The following is a 22,592-nucleotide window of genomic DNA, read 5'->3' as shown; positions in this document are numbered from 1 at the left end:
ATTAAATGTAGTAGAATAAAGGAAAACTGTGTATAATATTGAGGGGGAAAACAAGTCACAAAATGATGCATACAATTTTAACCCAATATTTTTGTAAACATACATATAATTTATGCATAGAAAAATCCAAAAGACATACAATAAAAACATAATGATGATTATACTTGAACAATAGCTTTATGGATAATTTTATTTTGTACTTTGGATCTTTTCATATTTTATAAAATTTCCATAATAAGCATGTATTACTTTTGTGATTAAATAAAAGAACAACAGATATTTATTTAAAAGGCCATTTAAAAATATCCTCAACTAATCAACTGTTTATCTCATCTATGTGACTGAAAAGAAAACTAAAGAGACTTTTATTGATTTTTATGGAATTTACTTTGTTGGCTGAATTCATGTGATTAAATGGGCATTTGTAATTATGTAGGCTTAGCCGTGGGTTTTAATTTCTCTGTGTCTCCTAAAAATTGGTATGAATTTTGAGATGGGGTCTATTCTATACCTCTTTCCTAAATGTACACTTTTTATTTTTCAGTTAAAACAGAAAATATTTCTCCAAAACTAAAAATTTAGTCACATCATTTCATTTCCTAATAAGAATTTATAATTCAATATTTATATTATTTAACTTCTCATGATGCTCCATTATATTCATGGAAAGCATGATCTTCAAAGAAAAGTATGGAGATTAGAGACCCAAGAACAGCCTTTCGAAATTTAATATGTATTTTCTCTTGAGTGTTATGCTTATAAAAGATGGTGCCACAGCAATTGTTTGCTGAAATCCAGCAAAGGGCCAGCTTCCCCCACCAGATGAATCAAGTCAGTTACAGCAAAGAGTTTAGTCCTACAGGCTCTTCTGCTACCTGGCCTTACAGATGACACTGCCAGAACAGAGGAGGCCAAGAAATGCAACTGTTTGGGGTCAAAAGCACCTGCCTGCCCTCTATGACTACAACCAAGATCAATTTGTGTCTTGCTGGTCACTGAGCAGCCCTGGAATATATTTGGCTTTCGGCCAGTGGTAGCTTCGAAACTGCATATTCTATTTCCCTCTTTTGAATCACTTAGCTCTCCTTTCAACCACTCCTGATCAGATTGTTTAGAATATAAACAAACATTTTCTATTAATTGAGCTACAGAATTGATTTCTTTCTAATGAAAGGCTCACAGAAGCTGTGTGAAATCAAAATGTAAGCAGAGGAATCTTCTAGCAACTGTGAAAGAAAATGGAATATTTTCAACAACAGGTGGTAAAGCAGATTGCTTTACAGGAAGTATTAATACTCATTACGAAAGCGATAACCTTAGCTTTGGGCAAAAAGGTAACTAGGAATATTGTGCCTAAATGCAAAGTTCTCTATACTCCCAGTCCAGCTAGAAGTCCAAACAAAACTTTTAGACTTTCTAGTAGAACTTGACAAAAATTATGAGAATCTCAAATTTGGGTCTATGTGGCTTGTTTTTTTTTTTTTTTTTTTTTTAACATCTTTATTGGGGTATAATTGCTTTACAATGGTGTGTTAGTTTCTGCTTTATAACAAAGTGAATCAGTCATACATAAACATATGTTCCCATATGTCTTCCCTGTTGCGTCTCCCTCCCTCCCACCCTCCCCATCCCACCCCTCCAGGCTGTCACAAAGCACCGAGCCAATATCCCTGTGCCATGCGGCTGCTTCCCACTAGCTATCTACCTTACTGCGTTTGTTAGTGTGTATATGCCCATGACTCTCTCTCGCCCTGTCACAGCTCACCCTTCCCCTTCCCCATAACCTCAAGTCCGTTCTCTAAGAGGTCTGCGTCTTTATTCCTGCTTTACCCCTAGGTTCTTCATGACATTTTTTTCTTAAATTCCATATATATGTGTTAGCATACGGTATTTGTCTTTTTCTTTCTGACTTACTTCACTCTGTATGACAGACTCTAGGTCTATCCACCTCATTACAAATAGCTCAATTTCGTTTCTTTTTATGGCTGAGTAATATTCCATTGTATATATGTGCCACATCTTCTTTATCCATTCATCCAATGACGGGCACTTAGGTTGTTTCCATCTCCAGGCTATTGTAAATAGAGCTGCAATGAACATTTTGGTACATGACTCTTTTTGAATTTCGGTTTTCTCAGGGTATATGCCCAGTAGTGGGATTGCTGGGTCATATGGTAGTTCTATTTGTAGTTTTTTAAGGAACCTCCATACTGTTCTCCATAGTGGCTGAACCAATTCACATTCCCACCAGCAGTGCAAGAGTGTTCCCTTTTGTCCACACCCTCTCCAGCATTTATTGTTTCTAGATTTTTTGATGATGGCCATTCTGACTGGTGTGAGATGATATCTCATTGTAGTTTTGATTTGCATTTCTCTAATGATTAATGATGTTGAGCATTCTTTCATGTGTTTGTTGGCAGTCTGTATATCTTCTTTGGTGAAATGTCTATTTAGGTCTTCTGCCCATTTTTGGATTGGGTTGTTTGTTTTCTTGTTATTGAGCTGCATGAGCTGCTTGTAAATTTTGGAGATTAATCCTTTGTCGGTTGCTTCATTTGCAAATATTTTCTCCCATTCTGAGGGTTGTCTTTTGGTCTTGTTTACGGTTTCCTTTGCTGTGCAAAAGCTTTGAAGTTTCATTAGGTCCCATTTGTTTATTTTTGTTTTTATTTCCATTACTCTAGGAGGTGGGTCAGAAAGGATCTTGCTTTGATTTATGTCATAGAGTGTTCTGCCTATGTTTTCCTCTAAGAGTTTGATAGTTTCTGGCCTTACATTTAGGTCTTTAATCCATTTTGAGCTTAATTTTCTGTATGGTGTTAGGGAGTGATCTAATCTCATACTTTTACATGTACCTGTCCAGTTTTCCCAGCACCACTTATTGAAGAGGGTGTCCTTTCTCCATTGTACATTACTGCCACCTTTATCAAAGATAAGGTGTCCATATGTGCATGGGTTTATCTCTGGGCTTTCTATCCTGTTCCATTGATCTATCTTTCTGTTTTTGTGCCAGTACCATACCGTCTTGATGACTGTAGCTTTGTAGTATAGTCTGAAGTCAGGGAGCCTGATTCCTCCAGTTCCTTCTTTCGTTCTCAAGATTGCTTTGGCTATTCGGGGTCTTTTGTGTTTCCATACAAATTGTGAAAGTTTTTGTTCTAGTTCTGTGAAAAATGCCATTGGTAGTTTGATAGGGATTGCATTGAATCTATAGATTGCTTTGGGTAGTAGAGTCATTTTCACAATGTTGATTCTTCCAATCCAAGAACATGGTATATCTCTCCATCTATTTATATCATCTTTAATTTCTTTCATCAGTGTCTTATAATTTTCTGCATACAGGTCTTTTGTCTCCTTAGGTAGGTTTATTCCTAGATATTTTATTCTTTTTGTTGCAATGGTAAATGGGAGTGTTTTCTTGATTTCACTTTCAGATTTTTCATCATTAGTATATAGGAATGCCAGAGATTTCTGTGCATTAATTTTGTATCCTGCCACTTTACCAAATTCATTGATTAGCTCTAGTAGTTTTCTGGTAGCATCTTTAGGATTCTCTATGTATAGGATCATGTCATCTGCAAACAGTGACAGCTTTACTTCTTCTTTTCCAATTTGGATTCCTTTTATTTCCTTTTCTTCTCTGATTGCTGTGGCTAAAACTTCCAAAACAATGTTGAATAATAGTGGTGAGAGTGGGCAACCTTATCTTGTTCCTGATCTTAGTGGAAATGCTTTCAGTTTTTCACCATTGAGGATGATGTTTGCTGTGGGCTTGTCATATATGGCCTTTATTATGTTGAGGAAAGTTCCCTCTATGCCTACTTTCTGCAGGGTTTTTATCATAAATGGGTGTTGAATTTTGTCAAAAGCTTTCTCTGCATCTATTGAGATGATCATATGGTTTTTCTCCTTCAATTTGTTAATATGGTTTATCACATTGATAGATTTGCGTATATTGAAGAATCCTTGCATTCCTGGAATAAACCCCACTTGATCATGGTGTATGATCCTTTTAATGTGCTGTTGGATTCTGTTTGCTAGTATTTTGTTGAGGATTTTTGCATCTATGTTCATCAGTGATATTGGCCTGTAGTTTTCTTTCTTTGTGACATCCTTGTCTGGTTTTGGTATCAAGGTGATGGTGGCCTCGTAGAAGGAGTTAGGGAGTGGTCCTCCCTCTGCTATATTTTGGAAGAGTTTGAGAAGGATAGGTGTTAGCTCTTCTCTAAATGTTTGATAGAATTCGCCTGTGAAGCCATCTGGTCCTGGGCTTTTCTTTGTTGGAAGATTTTTAATCACAGTTTCAATTTCAGTGCTTGTGATTGGTCTGTTCATATTTTCTATTTCTTCCTGATTCAGTCTTGGCAGGTTGTGCATTTCTAAGAATTTGTCCATTTCTTCCAGATTGTCCATTTTATTGGCATAGAGTTGCTTGTAGTAATCTCTCATGATCTCTTTTATCTCTGCAGTGTCAGTTGTTACCTCTCCTTTTTCATTTCTAATTCTATTGATTTGAGTCTTCTCCCTTTTTTTCTTGATGAGTCTGGCTAGTGGTTTATCTATTTTGTTTATCTTCTCAAAGAACCAGCTTTTAGTTTTTATGTGGCTTGTTTTAACTGAAGCTCCTTTTTTTTTTTTTTTTCATTTGCATTGAGAAAAACAATGCTTTAGTTATATCAGGTATTGATCTGTGCTGGAATAAATCTGAAATAAATGTTGATAGATGACATTTTTTAAAACTTGCATTTTTTTAAAGACCGCATTTCAAAGCTTTTCAGAAATGTTACAAATGACCTTATCAGATTCTCTTGTATTTCAAGACATTTTTATTTTCTTTTCTATTACATGCAGTAAGACTCTCATAGAGGAAACAAAATATTACTGTAAATATTCAAGGTGAAAGAGCAAGTATTTGTCATTTAATTTCAATATATACAGTTACTAGTTCAGCATTTTTTCCACTTTATACCCTTTGAACAAATCTGTACTAATCATGCATTTGGCTTCCAATGCATGGAAGTGAGGAGGAAATTTGCTTGACAAAGATGCATATCTTAATTGTTTCACACTAACATACTGTCAACACATTTGAGCTTTCCAGTTAATTGTAGTTAACTCAAGAAATAAGATCTTTGGAGTATCAAATTTACTGTTTCAAATGCTTGGGTTAATTCCTTAGTATAACACCTGCTTTGTCATCCAGTAGGTTCTTCAATAATTGATGGTGATGATGATGGAAATGGTCTTCCCTGGATGGAACGTCATACATGCTGTTTGTATGTATTACCTGATACTGACTTTTGTCTGACCGCATCTAGTACCTTATTAATGTGACCTTCACTTTTTGATTAACCACAAAAATTTTAAGATCATGAAAAGCAGGTATTTTGTAAATGCCAAACGATTCTAAACTGTTCCTTCTCTCTATCTCATTTTCATGTCTGACATGTCATCAAACTCTGATTTACTGGAAAATATTATATATTGAAAAAAGCACAGGCTTTGAAGTTAGACACCTGAAATTTCAACTCTTGGCTCTGCCATTTTTGTCTGTCTGTGCTATGGTCCAAATGTTTGTGTCTCCCCAAAATGCATATGTTGAAATCCTCGCCACCGAGGTGAGGGTATTAGGAGATGGGGGTCTTTCGGAGGTGCTTATGTCATGAGATCAGAGCCCTCATAAATGGGTTCGGTACCTTTATCCCATCTGGGAGGCCACAGAGAGATCTCTCGCCCCTTCCACGCTGTGAGTTTACAGCAGAAGGGCAGCCATGTCGTAAGTGGGCTCTCACCAATCCTCCCAGAATCGTGAAAAATAAATGTTTGTTGTTTATAAGCTAGCCAGTTTATGGTGCTGTGTCATAGCAATCTGAACAAATGAGTATAGTTTGTGTTTGGCAAGTTTTCACCATCTTTGGAGATTTTGGCTACATGTGAAAGAGTAGTTAGTTAGTTAGGGCAATTAGAAGAATTACTTTTGGTGATTGTTGCCCCGGGTCTCAGGCTGGGTCAGAAATCTCTGATCATAAATATTCTCGAGATGGCATTTGTCCTTCTTAGTAAAACACCTTTCAACTTGGGAAGATTTAAATTTAGAAACGTTTAAAATAATTCAAATCATTCCGTAAATATTTTTTGTATTAAAAAGGATCTGTACATATTTGCATTCTTTTTTCATAACTAGCTTCTAAATGCCCATGCCTATCTGTTAACAATGTCACATTATTAATACTTCTCGGGGAAAATTTTCCTAATTAATTGAATTAGTTAGGATATACTGTACAGAGTCTTTTCTTTTCCCCTGTAAATTAAAACATATTTTCACCAAGATTTATTTATCCATAATTTATGTATGCAACAGATATTTACCAAGCCCCTAAAAGGCATTAGATGTTCTAAGTGCCTTGCTGAGAACACAGGAGCAATACACTAGATGAGGTTTCTGCTTTTGCGGAGTTTACATTCTAGTGGAATTAGACAACAAATAGAGAAGAACATTTCGGAGAGCGATAAGTGCTCTAAAGAAAATAAAACGTTAATTGGATAGAGAGTGATTATGGGAGGTTTAATTTACACGGGGAGATGGGGACAGCCTAATCTTATTGTAGAGTCTTCTTGCTATGAAGAGGGAGAAGTAATGATTCCACAAGCCATAGTTTCTGAATGTATTTTTATCATTTTCACTTAAGATATTTTAAACTTTTAAGATATTTTAAACTTTTAATACAGACATGCAAATAATTCAAAATATATGTTTCCTTGATTGTTTGTATACTAAATTTGACTGTGAAATATTCTACTTTTGGTCTATATTCCCTAATTAGAAGGATCGCTTGGACTTTCTCTTTCCTAAGTTTTAATTCATTTGATTAATTTGTAATTTTTACACTTGTTAAGTGTTTTTGGAAGTCACCTTAGTAGTGACTTGTGTTGCCAATAGTGACAGGAAAGACAAAAAATCATCATCAAAGTGTCAATTTGTCTCTTCTGTATTATCATTTTTTAAAAAGCCTTCTAATTTCAATATCTGAAAGACCGCCTTCTTGAAGAGAAATGAAATTACAACTTTGTGTCAATTGTGAGATCATTGGAAATAATTCTTTCCTGCTGCTGTTCTACAAAACTTTCAGGAACTGAGAGATGTGCCTCTTGTAGCTACAAAAACTATTCTGTTTTCCTCTGAAGAACAAGCAAAGGATATAGAGTAGCAAACCAAGTGTGATGAATGGACTTACAACTTTTTTCAATGACAATAAAATATTCACACACCAGATGACACATTAACTTTTTCTTCCTCTTTCAAATCATACAGTCCTATCATTTGGGAATTCCATTCTAGAGCTATCTCAGATGCATATGTTATTTTATAATAATAATTTTAAAAAGCTTTAACAACTTGCTTCCTGTACTAGGTAAGTTAAAATCAATCTGACTCCTTTCCAAGCCTTGGGAAGGGGAAGGAGCTCTCATCTCAGTCCTCCCTCGCTTTCCTGGAAGGTCTATGAGCTGAGTGGTAGCAGCAGTATGTGCATCTCAGTGATATTTGAATGCAGAGTTCTAGAACCAATATTGGAAAGAGAGAACTAAGGCCAAGATTCAAGAAGGTTGAAGAAATTTTGAGGAGATAATCATTTAATTTATGTGAGTTTAAGGCATTTAATCTTTTTAAATTATATCCAGATGAAGGTTAAGATGCTTTTGGCTACAATAACAGAAATCATCACCAGAAATGGCTTAACTGATAACATTTATTTTCTCATATAACAAAGAGTCCAGAGGCAGGGCAGGATCCAAGTTTGGCTGATTCAGTGGCTCAGTGATATCATCAAAGCTTTAGATTCTTTGCATCCCTCTGCTTTGCTGTCTTCAGGAGCGGGTTTATCCCTTTGTTTTTCTCTTTGTTGGAAGATGGCTGTCAGTGGTCACTGGGCTACAAAAGTTCTTCTGTGTGTCCAGAAGAAGAGAAACCCTATCCCCTAACCAATTAGATTTGGGGTTAGGTACATCCCCCAAACCAATTACAGTTGCCTGGGAAACGCCATGCACAGATTGCTCTAAACTTTAGACTAATCATAATAAGGAGGTGGGAATGGAATCATGTTTCTTTAAAGCACATAGCTGTATGGGAAAGAAGTTATTTAAAGAGTAAATGGGAAATGGTGTTGGGTAGGCAATCAATATTATTCTCTATTTCAAGATACTAAGATAGTTTAAGAGGGAAATCACAGGACGGCAACTTTTGAAACAATCAGAAGAACAAGTATTCAAAACTAGAAAGAAGTTTGACCACAAACAACGGACCAATGACCTTTACATCAATCCTAGTTCAGAATCAAAAACTGGTTCTGAGAAGCTGCAGACAGCTGCCCACAGCTGCTGACCACACACCCCTCACCCCACCAGCTATGTAAATCCCACAAGCTCCCTCATGTCTGCCCCAAACTTCTCATTCCAGTCACCCAAGGCCCTTTGCCAAAAGACAATCGCTTCTCCCTCACTATTATCCCCAGCCGACTACATCCTACTTTCTTTTGATCCTTTAATTATAAAACAATCCTCCTACATCCTTTATCTCTTCCCCAAATGCTTTCTTTTCACTTCTTTGCAATCTAAGGTCTTTGAAGAGGACCCCACTTTCATTCACTGTGTGTGTGTATGTCTGTGTGTCTGTGTGTGTGTGTCTATGTACATGCGTGTGAAGGTTTTGAAAGGGATATGAGTACCACCCCTTCTTCATACTCTACCTTCTACCCCTCCCTACTCTTGGCTCCTTGATTTGGGCATACCTACAGCTTTACCAACTTGACTCAACCTAAACCCTGTCTCACTATCAAGTCAAAGGAATTAAATAGTAAGGAAAAAATAGTGTGTAGTTGATGTAGACCTAGGGAAGGCTTCACAGAGGAGGTGACACTTAAACTGACAGTGCACAACCTAGAAAGAGAAAACAGCCCATGTTGAAGAAATCTATTTAATATGGTTAGATCATTAGGTAAGGGATGAGAGGTGATGCTGGACCAAAAAGTAGGGGCCATCTCTGATGGTTTTTAAATCCAGGAGTCTCTATATTAATCCTGATTCAATTTGTCTGGGATGGGGCCTGGACTTAGCTATGTTTAAAAGCTCCCCAGATGGTTCCAATATATAAATGGCTTGTGAACAACTGCTATAAGGAGGCATTGATGTGTTTTAAGTGGGATAATAACAGAGATATGGGTGGGACAGCCTGAAGAGAAACTGTTTGAAATGGGAAGGGAACCTTGAAAGTGCTATGGGAGTTGGAAGGCAGTAGAATCTAGAACCCAAGAATGAGGGAGTGGCCAACAATGTCAACATTCTAGAGGGCAGGACTGGGCCTGAAAAGAGACTATTGGATTTTTCTTATTAGCATTATTTATAAGAGTAACTTCAAAGTACTCAGATCAGAATCACCTGGATTGAGCAGTGATAGACAGTAAAGGAGGAAGGATATTTTGTTGTGAAGAGATGATCACTGTAGAAAACATGGGGACGTTTATAATTTAGTGTGGAAGTGACGTGAGATGTTTGTATGTTGAGAGGAATGAATCTATTTTACCAACAGCATGGCTGAACGTGACTTATGTGTTTCATATTACAGTAAGCCCAATATGAGTGGATCCTCTGACATGATCACCAATATCGCACATACAATAAGTATACCACCAGTCTTCCCACTGTGCTAAGAGTGTACCATCCTTGTAACAAGTCGGTTGTGACCCTTTTCTGTTCAGCACTGCTCAGATCACACCCAGAGAACTATATTCCTCTGTGGGTATCATTCCTTAACACCTTTTAGGAGGCTTATCAGCAAACTGGGGGCCATTTAGAGGAGAGTGGCCAATACATTAGAGGGAATCAAAACCATGTCATGTGATGTATAGCTGAAAAAAGTGGAAATATTTTGCCTGGAAAAATAAAGATTTGAGAGGACATAGTATTTTATATATTTGAAGTCCTTGATATGGAAAATGAAGGAGACATTCCATAAATATTTGGGAGACCATTCTTAGTCTGTCACCAGAGCAAAATTATTCTGGGGGTCTAGAAAAATAGGAAAAGCTTTTTCCCTAGTCTGAATAGGAATGACTTAATGGAATAGAGAGGCAATGATCTTCTTGAGAGAAGCCAAATTAGATGGTTTCTATCATAGGGGAAAGTATGTATGGAACAAGAGAATTAGTGTCCAGTGACCAAGGGAGTAGAGAGTAGATCAAGGAAAAGCACCCCTCCTAAGCTTGGAAGGCAATGTGGTTGCTTTAAGCGACTGAAGTATGAAGGACAATACAAATCAGAGAGGAAACAAGAATACTGATATTAGGTAAAAACTGAGGATATAGATTTTATGATCTTATACCTCTATATCTAGAGGTATCAATATCTCTCTATGTAGTATTGATACATGCTCACCATTACAAAAAAATCAGACAATATATAAGCATAAAAAAGAAAAAGAAAATAGTGTTTTCGCATTTGAGGGCTTCCAATGAATGATACTTATGACTCATCCAAGTTTAGAACCAATGAGAAATAAGGAATCAGGCAGATAGCAAAACATCAGATTTGCTACTGCTAGATCTACTGTATAATCTACAGTCTAGATAGAAGGCAGCAGTGGGCTTGCTAATACCAAACCCCAGGATAGCACTTATCTGCCCCAGTCAGTGAATTATTGGGAACCCGTTACAACCACGGCCTCCTCACCTAAGGGGGTCCATCCCCATAACTTACAGCATGGGATGAAAGAGCAGAAGGGTGGTTTCTGCTAGAGTCGGATTCCAGAGGGAAAGAGACAACGCTCTTCTTCAAACCTGCCAATCTACTCCTTCACCCAGGAATGATATTTCTCTAATGCCTACTCCTTACCTGGAAATAAGAGTCAGAGAGAATAAGCGTATCCCATCATATTGCCCACACACCTCCAAGGAGTGGAATAGGAACAAGAATCAAGAGGTCAGAAGTGTAAGGGAAACTCTCACCACAATGAAACACAAGAAGGAGGAGTAAGTTGTTTCCACCATCCTCCCTACAGGATACCATTGTTAATGGTTTGGAATTGTTTGGAATTTATTTTTCCAGACTTTTTTGGGCAGATGGAGATAAAGTTTATAACTTTTTGTAAAAAAATCAGAATGATGTTATGTAAACTATTTTACAATCTCTCTTTTTTTTTTTTTTTTTGCTTAGTGATATATTGTAAACTTTTTTCTTCTAAATAAGTATCTATAAATCCAACTGATCCTTTTTAATAATACTCAGAATTTCAATGAATTATGAGTTTTTCTACTGACTGACATTAAGGTCTTCCTAATTTGTTAATTACTATTAAAAATAATGCCATGAACATCATTGTTTATACAAGGAGAAAGAATAATAGTGCGGTTTCAAGCATAATGGACATATTTAGGCATAGACCGGATGATGACCTGACAGGTACCATTAGAGACTGCAGAAAACTGCAGATGAGCAGGTAGAACAGATGACGGTTGTGAGCTCTGCCAAATAGTAAACTCTGGCAAGTGAAGGAATTGTGTGCTATCAGTTGTAAAAGTTCTTCAGCCTTGACATGTTAGAGCTGTCTCACAGGCATTTGTTCAAGTTGCTGGCCAGTGTGCTGTTGGTTCATTAACAGACCTTCTCCCCATTATATCTGTATTGTCTTTATTTACTAACTCAGCAAGAGATTTCCTGAGCAAAGTTTCCAAGAAATCCAGGGAAGAAATTACATCAGCACATGACCTTCAAATCCAACATCTCAGCTGTTTTACCATTTTTTAATGAATTTTCTCAGTGCCTCTGCAAACCAGGTCATCACAGTAAGGAAAGGGCCAGCCAAGTTTTTAAAGGCAATAGCCAACGTTACCTTTTGTTTTCAAGTGGGGGAAAGTGTGACTGTTTATAATCATTTCCGAGTGAATGTTTCCTTGTTTTTCTTAGTGAACCCAAATGTGGAGCCTTTGACAATATTAGCTTGTCAGCATTTCAGGAAATTTTTTTATAGGTAGGTGGTAAAAAGATAAAAGGCTGCTGACCCTGAAGCTATATGACTGAAGTTTGCTGTTTTTGAAAAGAAACTCTATAGTAGTTTTTTTTTAACTTTTTATTTGGAAATAATTTTATTACAGAAAAGCTCCATGAATAGTACAAGGAACACACATATACTCTTTACCCAGATTCTCTCTCTTTCCCCAGATTCTCTCTCTTTCCCTCTCTCTCTCTCTCTTTTCATATATGTATACATATATGTATATAAGGAGATACATATATATGCATATGCATATTTTTCTGAACTTTTAAGAATAAGTTGTATATGCCTAAAGATAAGAATATTCTCTTACATAGCCACAGTACAGACTACAGTTTTTAACATTGCCTTTCTCCTTACTTACTTTAATAACGAATACATTTAAATCTATATTTCTAGGTCTCACCTTTCAATCAAAATCCAGATTAATATTTTAAGGACTCACCAGATATTTCTAATTTGTTTTTCCGCAAGCATTCCACCATTTACACATGCCCATGCTCCAAACTTGGTAGATCTCTGTCTTTTCTTGAATTTCCTTTTAAAAAAAAGAGCCTGAGATAAAGACTTAGGTACAGGCTGCTTTTGGAGAAGCTAGTCCCAGGGAGCCAGAGTGAACACAGGAGGGGATAAGCTGGGGAAGGAGGGAAAGCTGACGCAAGGGTGCATTATCAATGTCACCCCTGAGGATAGGTCCACGTAATCTCCTGCGAAACCTACAGAATGGCTTTCAGAATTGCCCACCTGAACAACGGTGTGCTGGAGTATTTATCCAGATTCTTATCTCCATTTGCTGAGAGTTACCCCTGGGAGATTTTAATTCCTCACTTCAAGGCTGAATTTCAATTTATGAAATACCTTTTAAAATTTGATGTTAGTAATACAGAATTGACACAAGAATTAGTGAATTTATTTAACAGATAGATGCTTTTGCTACAAAGTCATGTCAGTTTTTCTAAAGAAGAACAAGTTTTGTCAATGTGGACACAAATATTAAAAGAAAATGATCTTTTTGGTACTTGCTTCAGTCACAAGAAAACTTTTAAGTATGTTTGGAATAATTTGGGTATGTGAATATACTCTTCCAACTGTAAAATTTATGAAATCTAAATTCACAAAATATTTCTGATAAAAGTTTAAGGTCTAGGTTGAAATATTCTGTAAATAAATAAAATACACACTGGATTTTGAAGACCCTATATAAAAATTTTTTAAATATTTTATTTTTACTCTTGATTACATGTTCTAAATTTTTGATATCTTGAGTTAAATACAGCATATTTTTAACATTTATTTCACCTGTTTCTTTTAACAATTTTTACTTTAGCTACTAGAAAATTTTAAATTATATGAATGACTACATTATATTTCAATTGGACAGTGTTGCCCTAGATAATTAATTGTAAAACTTAGATAACAATGAAGTAATTCAGTAAGGTAACAGGATATAAAATTAACATGTTACATTTAAATCTCCTAAACCTCAAATTTCTTAATGCCTATTTACAGAGGCACCCAAAAAAGATAAAATATTTAGAATAGACTTTACAAAAAATGTTGAACACCCATACAAAGAAAGCCATAAAACACTCTTGAAAGACACAAAAGAAAATTGAAATAAATGGAAAAAGTCCCTTACTCTAGTCTCAAAATATCAGTTTTGTGCCTAATCCGGAATTTTAATGTTATCCCAACAAAAACACCAACACTTTTTTTCTGGAGCTAGACAAGTTGATTTGAAATAAAGTTCATATGGAAAAATAAACATTTTGGAATATTTAGGAAAACATGGCAAAGTAAAGAGCTACAAGGAGGGACTCGCGTGCCTGCTATTGAATTACACTGCAAGGCCTCTATAATTAAAACCGTGTGATACCGGCACATGCGTAATCAAACAGACCAATGAAATAGAATGAAAAGTCCAGAAATAGACCCAACTACATGTGGAATGTTATCATATATGATAACTATGGGATCTCAAATCCCTGGGGCAAAGATGGACTTTTAATAAGTGCTGTTGAAACAACTGGGTAGCCATTTGGAAAAAGATGAAATTAGATTCATTCCTCACACTTCACCTGAAAACAAACTCCAAATGAATCAGAGATCAAAATGTAAAAAATGAAATTATACAGGTACTGGAAGAAAACATAGGTGAATTCCACCTTCAACTTCAGTGTAGGAAAAAGCTTCTAACTATGACTCAAAATCCAGATGCAAAAAGATGTTTCATTACATTTAAAAAACAGAAACACTTTTGCATGGTTGCATGGGCAGAAATATACCATAAGCAGAGTCAAAAATCAAATGGCAAATTATAAGAAAATTTTTGCAGTGGATATCAGAAATGAAGGGTTAATATCTCTAATAAAGAATTTTTGAATTTTGAAAAAAATTTACGCCTATCGAAAATCGGGGAAAGACATGAAAAACAACTCACCAAAAAGATTTAAAACTGCAGTATGTGATTCTGAATCAGATCCTGCAGTGGAAGGGGGGAAAAATGCTGTAAAGCAGAGGTCCCCAACCTTTTTGGCACCAGGGACCGGTTTCGTGGAAGACAATTTTTCCACGGACGGGGTGGTTGATGCGAGCGATGGGAAGCAACGGGAAACGATGGAAAGCGGTGAGAAGCTTCGCTCCCTTGCCCGCCGCTCACCTCCTGCTGTGCGGCCCGGTTCCTCAAAGGCGAGACCGCTACCGGTCCGCGGCAAGGGTGTTGGGGACCCTTGCTGTAAAGGACACTATGGGGACAATTAACAAAATCAGAATGTAGACTGTTGGTTGGAAAAAGTATTGTATTTATTTTAAATTTCCTGCATTTGATTACTGTACTGTGGTTATGCAAGAAATGTTCTTGGGAAATACACTCAAATATTAAGGGGTAAATGAGTATGATATAAATGGCTCAGAAAAGATACCTGTTGTATGTATATGCATGTGTGTGTTTCTAATCCTCATTAAAGTTTTAGCACAGGCTCCGGACGCGCAGGCTCAGCGGCCATGGCTCACGGGCCCAGCCACTCCGTGGCACGTGGGATCTTCCCGGACCGGGGCACGAACCCGCGTCCCCTGCATCGGCAGGCGGACTCTCAACCATTGCGCCACGAGGGAAGCCCCCTCATTAAAGTTTGAAGCCAACTGGTTTAGAGCAAAAGTAAGCAAACTGTTTCTGTAAAGGGCCCGACAGCCAATATTTTCTGCCTTGTGGCCAGATTATTTAACTGTCATTGTAGCACAAAAGCAGCCATAAAAATGTATATATAAACAAGTGGCTGTACTCCAAAATACTTCATTTAAAAAACAGGTGGCAGGATTTGCCCATACGCCAATCCCCCCCCGCCCCCACCCCCGCCCCCACCCCCACCCCCCGCCACACACACACACACACACACACACACACACACACACACACACACACACACACACACGTCCAGATCAGGGTTATATTACTTTCTGAAGAAAAGAAGAATAGATTGGAAAAACTGCAGTTTTTGCCACAAGTACTTAGCATAGGGCCTGGAATTTAAGTTCTGACTAAGTAGTAGATATAGCCTTTTTTCTCTGTCATAAATAGACTTTTTAAAAACTTTAAAACTGAACTTTTCAGTTCAGTTTTAAAAAAGAAAAATTGCAAGAATAGTATAGATAACACCCATACACCCTTTATCCAGATTGTCTAAGTTTTAAACATTTTGCTCCATTTACTTCCTCTCCCTCTCTACCACCTTCCCTCTCCCTCTCTGTTTCAGAATAAAAGCTATGTTTGTAGGCTCTTTTGCAGTTAGATGTGTCTGTATGCCCACATACTAGGCAACAGGAAGTTTGCTAAGGTGAGATGTGCAACTTCAGAGGGATGCTGTTGCAGGGAAGACGCATACCTGCCTGTCCCCTTCAGCCCTCTGACTGAGTGGAATGTGTGTATAATGATGAGTCATCCTGGACCAGATGGATGAAGGCAATTCCGTCGAGGCAGAAGAACACAAATATAGAAGGAGCCTGGGTGCTTGACTTGAATGCTGATACACAGACTGTTGCTTGAGAAAGAAAAGAAATTCTCTCTTATATAATCCACTATTACTTTAGTCTGTCAGCACATCACAGAAGCACTATCAGTATTCTGTGGTGGTTAAGAGCATAAATTCTGGATCTAGACTTGCCTTGGTATAAATCCTGGCTCAGACACTTGCCAGGTGTGTGACTTTGGGGAATTATTCAATGTCCCTCAGGCCTCTGAGGTTTGACACGAGTACATAGCTCCTAAAGTCCTTTTGATGATTAAATGACTTGTGATACTTAAAGTGCTCAGAGCAGGGCTTGGTGTACAGCAAGCATAGGTGTTAACTATTCTTACTTCTCACAGATGCCTGAGAGGTGGGTATTATTTTGAACGTTTCAAAAGATGAGGAACTTGAGATTCAAAAAAGCCAACTGACTTGCCCAAGGTTGTGTAATTAGTAAATAGTGGAGCTAAGATTCAAATTTATCTGCTTTTAACATCTGTAAAACACTGTTTTGACTGTAACGATGTAGAGCAAATCTATTGTTGGATTACCCAGCAGGCAACGGAAGCCCATGCTTGAAGGTATTCACAAAACAGGGCACGCCCCCCTCAAAATATAGAAGAGAAAAGGCTTTGAGACATTTTATATTTTTAACATGCACTAGAGTGGTCACTTTGGGAAAAATAAAACACTTGCCAGCTTTTCTGATATTTATTTTCTATTTGCGTTGCTTTTGTTTGGATTGATGTGGGAGAGGGACCCTAGAGTCAGCAGAAGCTCCATGCTTAGGGCCTTTCCTTTATGGGTGCTAACCAGCCCTGTGTGAAATGAAGATTTCAGTAATATTACAAAGTGGGAGGTATCCTTTTTTGTAAGACTTTATGTAACCCCGTGTAAATAATTTGACCCATGCACTTCCAATACAGACCAAAGACTTGATAAGCTCCCAAGCATCTTAAAACATAGTTTAATTGTAGCTGCAATTGTAACTAAAATGCTTGAGTACCCTGGAAACTGAGGTCTTTCTTTTGGAGATTTAGAATGGGGGAGCAGGGAAGAAGAATGTCAGGTGTTAGTCTTATGTTTGCAATTTTTCTTTTTTTTTTTCCTAACACAAATTCCCTCATTCGTTTTTTTTTTTTTTAATTTTTAAAACATTTTTATTGGAGTAGAGTTGATTTACAATGTTGTGTTAGTTTCTGCTGCACAGCAAAGTGAAACAGTTATACATACACATATATCTGCTCTTTTTTAGATTCTTTTCCCATATAGGCCATTATAGAGCATTGAGTAGAGTTCCCTGTGCTATACAGTAGGTCCTTATTAGTTATCTATTTTATATATAGTAGTGTGTATATGTCAAATCTCTCATTCTTTAAACCTCTTTTGCTTGCAAATTAAAGGCTATGCATAATATCGTTATTGATCGGTAGTGACTGTGTTCACGGTGTGCCAGGGGTCATCTGTTTGGAGCACACAGTCTGTTCTGATGGATCATTCGGGCACATAGAGCACAGGCAAATATATACACACATAATCTTACAGTTCACATTTTATTTCACTATTTATTTTATTTTTTAACATGTTGTTGAAACTGGAACTTAAGAAAAGCCTAATGAGCTACATTATACTTAAAATTTTTTTGAAAAATGGTTAATTTAAAAAAAATAAATAATACACTCACAAGGTTCAAAAAGCATAAAGCATAAACCGGTATATAGTCTAAAAATCTCCCTTCTATCTTTGCCTCCAAAATACCCAGTTTTGTTCCCATCTTTTCTATACAAGCAAATTCTAATATAGATTCTGATCTTTCTCCGTTTTTTTACACAGAAGGTAGCATATTGTACACCTTGTTCTGCACTTTGCTTTTTTTCATTTAATATATCATATGTCACTCCATATTAGTACGTGAAGGTGCAGTCTAGAAGAGTAGTGAAGCACCTACATGTTAGAACTGCTCTATATACTTCGAAAATGAAATAGGATTGGTTGTTACATCATTCTCAAAATCCTCTGGGGATTGAACTGGTTATAACTTTAATTATTTTGGCTAAAGCAACAGTTCCAATCCAATCTAGATTCTCTTTCGTGGATCCCTAATGGTAAGAAGTCTTGGGAACTAGATGTGATGAGAAAATAATGTAAGGCAGATCAGCCATGCAGAAGTGCAGACCTGGCTCTGAAAGCTTTAAAGGGGATCTTCAGTGATTACGTCAGGAGAAATAATGTACATATTGTAGCAACATCAGGGAGCAGGCATAAATAAAGCAATTAAATTTGTGTCAATGAAGGGGGATCAGAATACGCCACGCCAAAATATGCCACTTTAGCATAAGGATAATTTTGAGCTGATGACAATTAAGAAATAGACACAGCAGGAACTCTCCGCCCTCCCCCTTTGTGACTTAAAGCAAGGCATTAAATTCCCTTTGTGAAGGTGGGCCCTCTCCCCTCTCCAGCACCAGGAGGAGGAAAACAACACTTATCACAGGAGATAAAACGTCTGAACTGAGATGAGTCTGCATAAACAAAGTTTACTAAAATAACCCTTAACTTCCATTCGTTTTCTCCCCCGTATATTTACCTTCCCATAATTTACCATGCCTAGAAGCCCAAACTCCTTTACTTTGTGTTGACCGGTCCTCCACAACTTAACACCCTTTGTTAATATGGTATATAACTTTCCAGGCCTAACCATTTCTTCTTTTTCTTTTTTTTTAATTTTTATTTTGTATTGGCATATAATTTATTTACAGTGTTGTGTTAGTTTCAGATTCACAGCAAAGTGATTCAGTTATACGTACACATATGTCTATTTTTTTTTCAGATTCTTTTCTCTTATAGGTTATTACAGAATATTGAGTAGAGTTCCCTGTGCTATACTGTAGGTCCTTGTTGATTATCTATTTTTTATATAGTCGTGTGTACATGTTAATCTCAAACTCCTAATTTATCCGTCCCCCACACCTTTCCTCTTTGGTAACCATAAGTTTGTTTTCTTAGTCTTCGAGTCTGTTTCTGCTCACCTAACCATTTCTTTTGGTTTTCACTTTTTCATTCTGTAGAACCCATGTGTACATGCAGAATTAACCTTTTCTCCGGTTAATCTAGCTTTTGTCAATTTAGTTTGCAGGCCACAGGCTCTTACAATAAGAAGGTAAAGGAAAAGTTTTTCCTCCCCTACACCAATGATATTGCAAAGAGTTCCCATTGATAACCAATGAGAAAAAGAAGATGTAAAGGTGTCAAATTGTTCTCTTAGAACTACCACACTTGAACATGCTGTATTTAAAGTTATCAGCTCCAGTGGATAAAGTTTTAATACTCATTTTGTACACAAAATACTATCTTTCATAATTACAAACTTGCATCTGATCTATTTTCTCCATTGCCATTGAGGTATGAATATCTGATGCCTTGTTATCATGACTTTCATACAAATATAAAATGGATGTGTGTCAAATATTTTACTTCACTCAATTAATGAGGAAACCAGTAAGATGTAAACACCAGTTCAAAGGAGACTTCAGAGAACAGATACATATACAGGCAAATAGGAGCACTGAAATAAATTTGCCAATAGAGGCAAAACTGGCCTCTTCCATATGGTGGAACTAACAGCACATTCACCTTGATAAAGTTGCATTTCTATGAACAGGACTTATTGGCATTGCTGTCAGTTGTCTACAAATTACAGAGTTGTAAAATAGCTCAAAGACAGTGAAAGGCATAGACCCTACAGAATGAGATAAACCCTGAAAGGTGGGCTTACGCGACACCACCTAGTATTGCATTAAAAGGACACCTGGAAATCTAAATCTTTTTTTTAAATTTGCCCATTTCAAAGTCTTCTGCAAATTTTCCTCAAAGATGGTTATTAAGCACACATAGTGTCACAATAAAACACAGTCAACAGGGCACCTTCCCACTTGAACAGGGCACAGGCCTTTGGTCTCATTCAGCCCCACATGGCTCTGAGGCATGACTGACCACCTGCAGGTTGCTGGGTAACTGTCCTTCCAGACAAGCTCAGTCCTTTACTGTCAGTGCACCTTCCCCATGCTGTCTCCTGTTTCTTCCTCCTTGTCCTGTTTTCTTCAATGAGAAAATTGGCAACAGTTGTTTCGAGGGTTATAGGACTGCTCTCAGGATACCTGCTAATAGCCGGGGGAAATGACTGACAGATATAGCTACCAATATACAAGTAGCACCCCACCCCCAAAGCCCATTAAAGGCAGAGTGAGGGGTGATTTGTACTCTAAGCCTAACTGCTGTCAGAGGAGAGGATGGAACGCAGTGTGAGGGCTGCATGCCATGTGAGGCTAGCAGATGATAGTTCAGAAAAAGAAAAGAAACAGGAAAAAAACTGGTTTAGTTTTCTAAGAGATTAAGGTCTTGTTCTGCATTCACTTATTCACACTCATCTGTTCATTTATACTGAATAGTTGTGCATTTACGTAACAAGCCCTGTGGCACTCACTGGGCAAAAACAGACTATACTTTACTGGACTCCATCTCTGATTAGCTGTACCTTCTTACTCGTTTCACTGTTACAGCATTTATTCATGTCTTGTGGCTTTTAAAATGCTTGTCTATCTCCTTTAATAATATGAAAACTCCTTAAGACAGTGGAGTGTCTCATTAAACTTGATTTTCCACAGTCCTTAACCTAATTCTTAGCTTTTAATGGACTCTCCGTAAGTGTTTGTTGCTTTGGTTGATTTTTTTTTAAAACCTCAAAACTTCTTTCGGTGATTGTAGAGGAGAAATTTAGCCAACTCTTTCACATTAACAACTCACTGACATTAAACACATGCTAAGTCAAGCTGTTTAAAAATCTCTGGGCCCTGCGAGCCACCAGGACTCACCAAGGGAGGTCTTGAACGGGCCAGAACCTGCTGGGCAAGTCCTAGGCTCCCAGTCGCTCCCACAGGAGGGAGGGCTATGCGTGCACTGACTTGTAGGCTGGAGAGGGAAGTGAAGAAAGAAGCCTAAAAGCACAGGTTCACGGGTTCGCCTCTCTAAAGCTTTGCTTTCCCCTTTTTTTCACTTTCACAGTTGCAAGAGACTGTAGGTCTCCTGCCCACCCTTGGGGCCCCGGGGGTCAAGGTTGCACACTGAGCAGCTGTTTGCCAAGTTTCCTTTCTCATTCCCAACTTTCCACAGCAAAACTCATTCCTTCATGCTTGTGGAGATGCTCATGGTTTATTTAATTCCTTAGTGAGGCTTCAACTGGCAGCTCACACTCTGTTTTAGTTATTTTGGAAAAGGAGTTTTACTTCGTTAAAACATGGTGGAAGGAACATCACATTTAATAGAAAGAAAACTAAAAATATGGGCATTAAAATGAGTTGCTGCCCCAGAATGAAAATGAGAATGAAGATGGATTAAAGGAGGCTAAGAAGTCCTAGGAGTTCCCAGTCTGGGAGATCTCCTATTCAGTACAGACCCTGGGGTCTTCTCATCATCGTGTGGTTTGGGGAAGGGCAGCAGCTGCATTCCGGGAGCGTGATAAAAGTTCAGAACTCAGGCCCCACTCCAGATTTTGGAATAAAAATCTGCATTTTAACCTGAGCCCCAGGTGATTGTGTTCACATTAAAGGTTTGAGAAACACTGATAATATCTGGATGCGTTTGAATTGCAAAGACTTCAAAGAAGGGCTTTCCACTTTGCCCTGGGGGCAGGTATCCAACTGCCCCCTTTCTCCCAGGTTGGCTGTGTACTCAATCATCCTTGTGGAATATAAAGGATTACTTTAGGCGGAACCAGCAGTTATACTAGATCAGTGTTCAGATATCTAGAAGCTTCTTAGCCAAGAAGAAAGAATATATTGCAACATTTTATCCTAATAAGAAGTAGGTGTTACTTGTTCCATTTTAGACATAAGGAAATTGGGGTTCAGAGAAGTTAAGTAATTTGCCAGTCAGTGGCATTGCAGAGATTCAGGTCCAGGTCTACCTAACGGCAAATCTCATGCTTTTTCACATGTACGATGCTTTTGTGGTTGTTATTGTTAGCTCTGTTCTTTTTAAACAGCACTCTTACTTGTCTTTCCTTTCATATTATACATATATATATTTTTTTCAGGATAAATTTATACTGCAGCCTAAATCAGAGCTATGTTTGGTACGATTTAAATTTAGTTATTTGCAACTGCCTACCACCCCGTCCCCCTTCGAGCGATTTTCAAGCACAAGGATCTGTAACTGCCCAGGGGAAGGGGAAGGAAACAGAAACAGAAAGGCGCAGTGACAGAGCAAGGGTTCCACTCCGGAAATGACCCCCAGAGGAGTCGGGGCTGTGCCAGAAAGCAGAGGGCGATAAAAGAGCCGAGGACTCAAAACCGGAGACAGAAGAGAACTGTGTAAACAGATGATTCTGTCCCTTTGGCAGCTCTGCCTCTGTCACCCCCTTCTGATCGACTTCCCACACTCCACACAGAAGGGACTCAACATGTCAACAGCGACAATGTCGGGGCCACAATATGGGACACCCTCGCCAGAAAGGATGTGGGGCAGAGCTCTGAGCATGGCCACAGTCC

At 37.8% G+C, this 22,592-nt stretch overlaps 1 long non-coding RNA gene across 1 annotated transcript in view; it reads left to right on the top strand.

Annotated features, from left to right (window-relative positions):
• The window catches only part of LOC138842692 (uncharacterized), a 76,303-nt gene that overhangs the window by 31,142 nt on the left and 22,569 nt on the right, over nucleotides 1–22,592 (top strand). Inside the window, exon 2 of the long non-coding RNA XR_011377452.1 lies at nucleotides 5,204–5,276. This is a non-coding gene — a long non-coding RNA (uncharacterized lncRNA). The remainder of the gene's footprint in view (nucleotides 1–5,203; nucleotides 5,277–22,592) is intronic.

The sequence above is a fragment of the Globicephala melas genome, chromosome 5, assembly GCF_963455315.2.
Source record: "Globicephala melas chromosome 5, mGloMel1.2, whole genome shotgun sequence".
In the NCBI taxonomy this organism is placed as follows: Eukaryota; Metazoa; Chordata; class Mammalia; order Artiodactyla; family Delphinidae; genus Globicephala; species Globicephala melas.
This window is presented reverse-complemented; position numbering and strand designations above follow the sequence as displayed.